At 45.4% G+C, this 9,920-nt stretch overlaps 1 protein-coding gene across 1 annotated transcript in view; it reads left to right on the plus strand.

Annotated features, from left to right (window-relative positions):
• LOC126298888 (rho GTPase-activating protein 45-like) overlaps window positions 1-9,920 on the plus strand; it is a 610,977-nt gene that overhangs the window by 590,977 nt on the left and 10,080 nt on the right. The window lies entirely within an intron of this gene.

The following is a 9,920-nucleotide window of genomic DNA, read 5'->3' on the forward strand; positions in this document are numbered from 1 at the left end:
AGGGAAGACTTGAAACAAGGACTTCTTGTTTCGGAGCTGTTCACGCTAACCGCGGGACCACGGCGCTCCTGAGTTCACACTATCCATGATGTTGCCCATCTGGCTCATGGACTACTCAGTTTGTATATTTTGCTTATTTTTTTCATTGTTCCACACAACTTCTCCCTGTTTTCTGGATTGCTCTGTGTTCAGTTTTTCAAGGCCTATCCACTGTGCCAACTTATAACTAAATCTGACGGGGTTGCGATGGGGAGGTTCCCTTGTGAGAATTGCATGTCATAGGTGTGCTTCCTTTTCTATGCAAATTTTGTTTTGTTTGGAAAAGGGAATAAACTGTGATTATGCACTCTTGTTAATAACTCAACAGACTCAGTTCTTGCCTATTGTCATTAAATTTTTTTATTACAGTCAGTTAGTTTATTACTTCCTATTATTCTCACCGAGTGCCTTATAAGAATATAGCTATACAATTTAGTAATGTCGAGGCATGGGAATCTTGCTCTTTTAGGAATGTCAGTAGCTCTAAGCCGTTCAGACAATTACTTACTTTCTCAATAAGGTACTTTATTTTGTTCCTCTGTAACTGCTACTATCAGTGGCGTTTATAATGGGGTCTATTGTCTTTACGATTTTCAAATTGAGATCTAATATTTAGTTCTATTTAGCCATTTATCGTAAAATTAATGTTATTTAGTTGGTTAGTAACATGTTCCATTGATCATTTGAACGATTCGTTTATCAATATAACGAGGAACGAGTCATTTTACTGGATATGTATAAATTAATGAACACTACTAGTTGTTAAATAGAAAATCATCCCTGGAATAAAAGGTGTTGTCCAGGGTATATGATTTTTGGTTAGATTTAAAACTTACTTTTACACCTGTCAGATATTATATATTATTTGGCAAATGTTCAAACATTTTGGTTGCTGGATGTTGAACTCCTTTCTGAGCCGCTTACAGTTTTAATAATGAGTAATAGTGATCATTTTTTCCTCAAGTGATGAATGTATAGATACTGGTGAACACCACATATCGTTCTTAGTGCTTGTTTTTGAGCAAACAATACCTTCTTTCTAAGCTATGAATTAGCCACCAAAACTATTCTGTAAGAGTAGAGATATACAAGATATGTCAAGAACATAATATGTTTGTTCCCAAGACTTCCAAATACATGATGGGAAAAAGTAGTTGACTTAATTGTTTGAGCAGCTCATGCTTCTTCGAGTTCAGGTTTTCATCAGTATGGACACCCGAAAATTATGAGCATTGGGTCCTGTTTACTGATTCCCGTACATGTGCTACATCAGTTGTTGCTATGCCTCTTTACTGTACAGAAGTGAAAATAGTGTGTTTTCTCGAAATTAGGGGAGAATCCATTTTCAGAGATCCACTTAACAATTCTCAGAAAAAATCACTAACAATCTCATCTGATGCTTTCTCTCTCATTTGAGTTGTGATAGCCAGCTGGTGTGACCGAGTGGTTCTAGGCGCTTCAGTCTGGAACTGCGCGACCGCTACGGTCGCAGGTTCGAATCCTGCCTCGGGCATGGATGTGTGTGATGTCCTTAGGTTAGTCAGGTTTAAGTAGTTCTAAGTTCCAGGGGACTGATGACCGCAGATGTTAAGTCCCATAGTACTTCGAGCCATTGGAGTTGTGATAACACTAGTATAGCCAGCAAAAAGTGCCGATCTTGCTTGAAAAACTTTAAGGGAAGATCAGGAATAGGAATGGGCCCAAAATTAAATCTCGTAGGACTCCCTTCTTCATTTCTCCCCCGTCACTAAATTTTATCTGGTGTAAACATTGTTTGAATTATTTAGTTCAACTTTTTTCATTCTGTTTGTTAAGTATCATTCAAACAAGTTACTCAATGCCTGCTAGTGGGCTGTCTACTTGTGTTCAGTGAGCTAGTGTTCTTATAGCAGCTTGAGCTTTTCATTTTGTGTCATTAGTTATTAGTACCGCTTTCAGTGCCGTCTAAAATACACCAAAGCTAGTTTTAGTTTTGTTTTATATCGCCGGCCGAAGTGGCCGTGCGGTTCTAGCGCTGCAGTCTGGAACCGCGAGACCGCTACGGTCGCAGGTTCGAATCCTGCCTCGTGCATGGATGTGTGTGGTGTCCTTAGGTTAGTTAGGTTTAACTACATCTAAGTTCTAGGGGACTAATGACGTCAGAAGTTGAGTCCCATAGTGCTCAGACCCATTTGAACTATTTTGTTTTATATCGATTTAAGATGGAGAGGAACTGCGCCTGTTCTGTACGGATGCAGGGGGAGCTGGCCACGGTCTGCAAAGAGCTGGAAGCAGCGTTGACCATGGTCGGCACGATTTAGGTTGCTGGTCTTGGCAGCAGTGGCGTTGGGGAACCTGAGGCGAATGCGTTGTCACCTATGACCCCAATAGTGACGTCTGGGATCCCTTATGCCATTGTGTCTCTCATTCACTAGTCCCGGCAGGTCGACAGTTTCCTGACAATGACTGGCGAACAGTTGTGGGATCGCCAATCTTTGGGAGGAAGGCAAAGGGGATACCGGCAGTACGGCTACCCCTTTACGTCTTAAAAACAGGTTTGAGAGATTTTCTCCTGCTGAAAGTACATCTGAGCCAGAACACGATGCCTTGTCTATTGGGACTGTTGCTGATCTTCCTGAGAGGACCGAACTAGTAAAAAGGGTGGGATTGTTTCTCTCTGAGAGCTCCAGTGTAAGACGGATGATGGAGCCCCTCAGCAAATTAGCGGGTGTAAGGGGACACAAGGCCAGAGTCCATTCGGTCTGTTTCCTGGTGTTTCTCTTCCGAGACGTGGAGAACGCTCTCCCGGCAGCGACTGAGCGCACTGTGTGGTCTCGACTGTAAATCGTGGCTCATTATTATTGCCGCCTGGGTTCAGAGGCCATCCTCGGTTCCCACAGGCAGCTGGCTCATTTGGTGAGGAGAGCTACCCTCGAAGGCGAGGTGGAAGCAGAGCTATCGTTTTTCAGCATCGTTCCCAGAAACGATCGTAGTCCTCTGGTTTGAAAAAGAATGGAATGTCTAAACCAGAGGTTCAGACGACCGTTGGACGCTATCAGATACAAATTTCTTGACCTCCGCTATGCGGTTGAGAGTTGTAGGGTATTCATTAGCGGGTCAAGCGTGCATTGAGTGCAGGAAGCGATTACTAGTGTATCAGAGTACATGTGGTGTGCACATGTGGTTTTTTTAGCGATTTTATGAACAGAGAAATCCATCCAGAGACCACACAGATACCTTCTGATTCCAGACAGAGTAGCATTCATCATAGTAGATCGGGGAAAGAAAATGTTTCTATAGTATTCGTTAATTACCGCAGCGTCCAAGGAAAGGTCCCGCCACAAATCTCATTTAACATTGCTCACATAGAACTAGGGACAGAAAGCTGGCTAAAGCCAGAGGTTAATAAGAAGGTAGCTCTAATCTGAGACTGGAATGTTTATGGCAAAGATAGGTTCACCCCTGGTGGTGGAGGGATGTTTATTGTAATGAAAATACGATAATATCTAGTGAGATTAGTGTAGACTGAGAATGCGAAATAATTTGGGTGTAGATAAGTGCTGAATGCAAATCGGACATGGTTATAAGATGCTTTTATAGACTCCATGTCTCAGTGACAGTCGTGGAGAAAAAATTGAGCGGGGGACTATTTCGCGTACTCTCCTGTTCATGTTACAGTTTTAGATGGGTATTTTAACCTACCAGATATAGACCGAAAGACTCAAGTGATTAGGACGGGTAATACGTGCAGAGATTAATGTGAAATTGTTTTAAGTGCGAGAAGTAACTCGAGCATTTAATCAGAGAACAGTCTCATGAAGATAGTATCTGAGACATACTGGTGGCAAACAGATCCGAAGCTTTCGACTCAGTTAGCGAACAACAGGGTATAAGTGACCATAAGGCCGTTACAGCATCACTGAATGCAACTGTAAATGGAACTACAATGAAAGGTGGGAAAATCTTACTGTTCAGCAAGAGCGACAAGAGACCAATTTCAGATTACCTGAGGGATCGTCACAAAAAATTCGTCTCCCCCGCTGATAATGCTGAGTATCAATGAACAAAGTTCAAACGCGTCGTACAACAGGCTTTAGACAAATGTGTACTTAGAAGAGTTGTGATGGATAGAGAAACCCACCGTGGTTTTAAAACCGTGTTAGGAAGCTGCTACGAAAATAAAGAGAGCTTCACTGCAAATTTAAATGTAGCCAAAGCCTCGCGTACAAAACCAAAACTTAACGAAGCCAAAATCAGCGTAAGGAGGGCTACGGGTGAAACTTTCAACGAATACGAAAGGAAAACTCATCTGCCAACTTGACAGATAATCCTAAGAATTTCTGGCTTTATGTGAATTCAGTAAAATGATCGAATCCATATGTCCAGACACACTGTCACCATAATGCCACTCAAACTGTGGGTGGTACAGATAACTACCTTACCAGGTAGAAGTGAACCGTAGGTTTCTATAGGAGCGAAGCGTTTCTAACGATTGGAAAAAGGCGTTGGGCATTCCCGTTTTCAAGAGAGATCGTAGAGCAGACGCACAAAGCTAGACATCGGTCTTTGTAGAACTTTGGAACTTGTTTTACTCTCGCGTATTATGACGTTTCTGGAGACCGAAAATTTTCTCAGTAGGGACCACCATGGGTTCCGAAAACAACGATCGTGTCAAACTCTCTTAGTCAACGAGATCTAGAAAGCAGCAGATACAGACGCCCGTGTGGATGCCGTGTCTCTTGACTTCCGGAAGGCATTCAATATACACTCCTGGAAATGGAAAAAAGAACACATTGACACCGGTGTGTCAGACCCACCATACTTGCTCCGGACACTGCGAGAGGGCTGTACAAGCAATGATCACACGCACGGCACAGCGGACACACCAGGAACCTCGGTGTTGGCCGTCGAATGGCGCTAGCTGCGCAGCATTTGTGCACCGCCGCCGTCAGTGTCAGCCATGTCCCGTGGCATACGGAGCTCCATCGCAGTCTTTAACACTGGTAGCATGCCGCGACAGCGTGGACGTGAACCGTATGTGCAGTTGACGGACTTTGAACGAGGGAGTATAGTGGGCATGCGGGAGGCCGGGTGGACGTACCGCCGAATTGCTCAACACGTGGGGCGTGAGGTCTCCACAGTACATCGATGTTGTCGCCAGTGGTCGGTGGAAGGTGCACGTGCCCGTCGACCTGGGACCGGACTGCAGCGACGCACGGATGCACGCCAAGACCGTAGGATCCTACGCAGTGCCGTAGGGGACCGCACCGCCACTTCCCAGCAAATTAGGGACACTGTTGCTCCTGGGGTATCGGCGAGGACCATTCTCAACCGTCTCCATGAAGCTGGGCTACGGTCCCGCACACCGTTTGGCCGTCTTCCGCTCATGCCCCAACATCGTGCAGCCCGCCTCCAGTGGTGTCGCGACAGGCGTGAATGGAGGGACGAATGGAGACGTGTCGTCTTCAGCGATGAGAGTCGCTTCTGCCTTGGTGCCAATGATGGTCGTATGCGTGTTTGGCGCCGTGCAGGTGAGCGCCACAATCAGGACTGCATACGACCGAGGCATAAAGGGCCAACACCCGGCATCATGGTGTGGGGAGCAATCTCCTACACTGGCCGTACACCTCTGGTGATCGTCGAGGGGACACTGAATAGTGCACAGTACATCCAAACCGTCATCGAACCCATCGTTCTACCATTCCTAGACCGGCAAGGGAACTTGCTGTTCCAACAGGACAATGCACGTCCGCATGTATCCCGTGCCACCCAACGTGCTCTAGAAGGTGTAAGTCAACTACCCTGGCCAGCAAGATCTCCGGATCTGTCCCCCATTGAGAATGTTTGGGACTGGATGAAGCGTCGTCTCACGCGGTCTGCACGTCCAGCACGAACGCTGGTCCAACTGAGGCGCCAGGTGGAAATGGCATGGGAAGCCGTTCTGCAGGACTACATCCAGCATCTCTACGGTCGTCTCCATGGGAGAATAGCAGCCTGCATTGCTGCGAAAGGTGGATATACACTGTACTAGTGCCGACATTGTGCATGCTCTGTTGCCTGTGTCTATGTGCCTGTGGTTCTGTCAGTGTGATCATGTGATGTATCCGACCGCAGGAATGTGTCAACAAAGTTTCCCCTTCCTGGGACGATGAATTCACGGTGTTCTTATTTCAGTTTCCAGGAGTGTAGTTCCGCACTGTCGCCTAATGAACATAATACGGGGGTACAGGATCTCAGACCAGCTGTGTGATTGGATTGAAGAGAGAACACAGCACGTCATTCTCAATGGAGAGTAGTCTTCAGACGTAAAAGTACGCTGCGTAGGATTAGCCGAGCGATGTAAGGCACTGTAGTCATGGACTGTGCGGCTGGTCCCGGCGAAGGTTCGAGCCCTCCCTCGGGCATGGGTGTGTGTGTTTGTCCTTAGGATAATTTAGATTACGTCGTGTGTAAGCTTAGGGACTGATGACCTTAGCAGTTAAGTCTCTTAAGATTTCACACAAATTTGAACATTTCGTAAAAGTAACTTCGGGTGTGCCCCAGAGGAGTGTTATAGGACCATTTCTTCTCACAATATATATAAATGACCTAGCACATAACATCGGAAGTTCCATGAGGCATAATGCTGCTGTATGCAGTGAAGTCGCAACGCTACAAAATTGTAGCGAAATGCAGGAAAACCTGCAGAGGATGGACGCTTGTTGTAGGAAGTGACAGTTGGCAGCCAACACAAAAAATGCTTCAAATGACTCTGAGCACTGTGGGGCTTAACTTCTGAGGTCATCAGTCGCCTAGAACTTAGAACTACTTAAACCTTACCGACCTAAGGATATCACACACATCCATGCCCGAGGCAGGATTCGAACCTGCGACCGTAGCTTTCGAGCGGTTCCAGTCTGTAGCGCCTAGAACCGTTCGGCCACTCCGGCCGGCGCAGTTAAGTCAAACAAATGTAAGGTGTTGCGAATATATAGATAGGAAGACCCTTTATTATATGATCACAAGATTGCAGAACAATTTTTGGAAGCAGTTGCTTACATGAAACATCTAGGAGTATGCGTACTGAGCGGTTTGAAATAGAACGACCGCATAAAATTAATCGCGAATAAGCAGATGCCACATTTAAATTCATTGGAAGAATCCTCGGGAAACGAAATCTGTCAACAAAGGTAGTAGCTTCCAAAACACTTGCTCGACCTATACTTGAATATAGCTCGTCAGTAAGGGATCTGCACCAGATATGACTGACAGAGGAAGTGGAGAAGATCTGAAGAAGAACAGCACGTTTCGCTACAGGTTCATTTAGTTAGTGCGAAAGCGTCGCGTGGACGCTCAGCGACCTTCAGTGGCAGACGCTCCTAAAAGAGACGATGTACATTACGGTGCAGACCATTGTTACAGTTCCGAGAGCCTACGTTCCTGAAAGACTCAACGAATATATTTCTTCGTCCTAAGTATATCTCGCGAAAGGATCATCAAGATAAAATGAGAGAGAGTCAGGTCCAAGAAAATGGTTCAAATGGCTCTGAGCACTATGGGACTTTACCGAGCGAGGTGGTGCAGTGGTTAGACACTGGACTCGCATTCGGGAGGACGACGGTTCAATCCCGTGTCCGGCCATCCTGATTTAGGTTTTCTGTGATTTCCCTAAATCGCTCTAGGCAAATGCCGGGATGGTACATTTCAAAGGGCACGGCCGACTTCCTTTCTCGTCCTTCCCCAATCCGATGAGACCGATGACCTCGCTGTCTGGTCTCCTTTCCCCGAAACAACAAACCAACCACTATGGGACTTAACATCTGAGGTCATCAGTCGCCCGGAACTTAGAACTACTTAAACCTATATAACCTAAGGACATCACACACATCCATGCCCGAGGCAGGATTCGAACCTGCGACCGTAGCGGTCGCGCGGTTCCAGACTGAAACGCCTAGAACCGCGGTCCCCACGAAAGCTTACCAGCAATCGTTATTTCCACGAACTATACGCAACTGAAACAGGAAAAGGAGGAAGTGGCTCAAATGGCTCTGAGCACTATGGGACTTAACGTCTGAGGTTATCGGTCCCCTAGAACATAGAACTACTTAAACCTAACTATCCTAAGGACACCACACACATCCAGGATTCGAACCTGCCACCGTAGTGGTCTCGCGGTTCCAGACTGAAGCGCCTAGAACCGCTCGGCCACATCGGCCGGCCAAAAAGAGAAAGTGACACAGGCGCACAAAGTTCTGCCACACACGGAAGGGTGGCTTGCTGAATAAGATGTCGTGAAAATCCATCAATTCCATAAAACCTAAGTTTTCCTGAGAGAGTAACATGCTCTGCGCTATCAAACGCATTGGAAGGATCACAAAAAGACCTACTGGCAATATTTTATTGTATAAGCTTTGTAATATTTGGTGAGTTAATTCATAAAGGGCATTCTCAATCGAGAAAACCTTCTGGAATCCAAGCGGTGATGTATTAAGTTAGTTGTTTTTTCTTAAATGCGAGACTATCCTTGAGTTCCTTACCTTTTGGAATATTTTGGAAAAAAGGCGTCACTGCTGCTTCTTTGTTCGCTACACGAAGTCCTTGTAATCTTTTATATTGGCGGGTCCACTTCTCATGAAATGTAGTTGTCAGCTCTCCATTACGAATGGGTGTCGAGATACTTTTGATCAGATTTTGTAGGCGCATCCAACATTATAGAGCATCTCCTCTTCATATAAAATCACTTACAAGGGAACCTCCCCATCGCACCACCCCCAGATTTAGTTATAAGTTGGTACAGTGGATAGGCCTTGAAAAACAGAACACAGATCAATCGAGAAAACAGGAAGAAGTTATGAGGAACTATGAAAAAAATAAGCAAAATATACAAACTGAGTACTCCATGTGCAAGATAGGTAACATCAAGGACACTGTGAGCTCAGGAGCGTCGTGGTCCCGTGGTTAGCGTAAGCAGCTGTGGAACGAGAGGTCCTTCGTTCAAGTTTTCCCTCGAGTGAAAAGTTTACAATCTTTATTTTCGCAAAGTTATGATCTGTCCGTTCGTTCATTGACGTCTCTGTTCACTGTAATAAGTTTAGTGTATGTGTTTTGCGACCGCACCGCAAAACCGTGCGATTAGTAGACGAAAGGACGTGCCTCTCCAGTGGGAACCGAAAACATTTGATCGCAAGGTCATAGGTCAACCGATTCCTCGACAGGAAAACACGTCTGATATATTCTATACGACACTGGTGACGACATGTGCGTCACATGACAGGAATATGTTGTCGACCCACCTAACTTGTATACTTGGCGAATGGGTAAAAAGATCCTTCTACCTTGCCCGATTTAGGTTTTCTTGTGGATGTAATAATCACTCCCAAAAAAGTGATCGCATCAGACAGACGGCCGGACGGACAGATAATAATTGTCTGAAAAATAAAAAATTAAACTTTTCACTCGAGGGAAGACTTGAACCAAGTACCTTTCGTTCCGCAGCTGCTCACGCTAACCACGGGACCACGGCGCTCCTGAGCTCACATTATCCTTGATGTTACCTATCTTGCTCAAGGACTACTCAGTTTGTATATTTTGCTTATTTTTTTTATAGTTCCACACAACTTCTTCCTGTTTTCTCGATTGATCTATGTTCAATTTTTCCAGGCCTATCCACTGTGCTAACTTATAACTAAATCTGAGGGTGGTGGGATGGGGAGGTTCACTTGTAAGTGATTTTATCTGGAACAGGAGATGCTCTATGATGTTGGATGCACTACAAAATCTGATCAAAAGTATCTCGACACCCATTCGTAATGGAGAGCTGACAACTACATTTCATGAGAGGTGGACCCGCCAATATAAAAGATTACAAGGACTTCGTGTAGCGAACAGAGAAGCAGCAGTGACGCCTTTTTCCAAAATATTCC

This window comes from Schistocerca gregaria, chromosome X, assembly GCF_023897955.1.
Source record: "Schistocerca gregaria isolate iqSchGreg1 chromosome X, iqSchGreg1.2, whole genome shotgun sequence".
Taxonomy (NCBI): domain Eukaryota; kingdom Metazoa; phylum Arthropoda; class Insecta; order Orthoptera; family Acrididae; genus Schistocerca; species Schistocerca gregaria.